The sequence below is a fragment of the Oryzias melastigma genome, linkage group LG22 (assembly GCF_002922805.2).
Source record: "Oryzias melastigma strain HK-1 linkage group LG22, ASM292280v2, whole genome shotgun sequence".
NCBI classification, from domain to species: domain Eukaryota; kingdom Metazoa; phylum Chordata; class Actinopteri; order Beloniformes; family Adrianichthyidae; genus Oryzias; species Oryzias melastigma.
The window spans coordinates 15,296,306-15,297,113 of NC_050533.1; the positions used below are offsets into that span (position 1 = coordinate 15,296,306).

At 33.9% G+C, this 808-nt stretch overlaps 1 protein-coding gene across 1 annotated transcript in view; it reads left to right on the top strand.

The window, feature by feature from the left end:
* eif2ak4 (eukaryotic translation initiation factor 2 alpha kinase 4) overlaps positions 1–808 on the top strand; it is a gene marked incomplete in the record, with an annotated part of 23,378 nt that overhangs the window by 5,073 nt on the left and 17,497 nt on the right.

Genomic DNA, 808 nt, shown 5'->3' on the forward strand with positions numbered 1-808 from the left:
TTTATGATGTCATAAATGATGGATTTGACCTGGATTTGAATGAAATTAAGTAATAAAAATTTTTATTAATGTGAATTTTAGTTTAGAGAATGAATTTATTGTGTTTCCTAAGTGTGAATATTTTTTTATCATTAGAAAACTGAAGCTGAAGCTGTTGAAGTTTAAACCAAACATGTATAAGTTTGCACGATCAACCACATCTGTATGTTAGCAATAATGCGCTTTGAGGTGTTTATTATCAGAAATGAACCACAAAGTCTATCAATTTCTGATAATGGACGCCTCGAAGGGTATTATCCTACATGGTCACTTACAAATGAAAAAAGGTATTAAGTCAAATATTAGTACTTGTTCTTGGTATTTTTTTCAGTGACGGCTTAACCACCGGTTTTAACACACTGTGACTTTTCAACCGTTAACAATATCAACGTAGTTCCAGAAAATTCCGAAGGAGAAAAGTGGTGGTTGAAAAGTTACAGTAAATCAAGGAACATAAACACTGAAGCTCCGGTGCTAAAGGGTTAAATGTGCATTAGCGCTGCCATAAACGTTTATTTTAGTAGTCGACTAATCACCGATTATTTTTTCCAATTAGTCGACTAATTGAGTCATGCGTAAAGTGGATGTAAAGCACACATTTTAAACAACATTAGCTTTAAACCGACTAAAAACTAGATATATTCACACTAGCATTTTCTACAATAATGTTGGTGTGAATGCTGTAAGCTGAATTTGGCCACTGAAGATGCTAGTGACGATAGCTGAAGATGCTGAATAGATAGTGGAAAAGGCTGAAGCTGATAGCCAG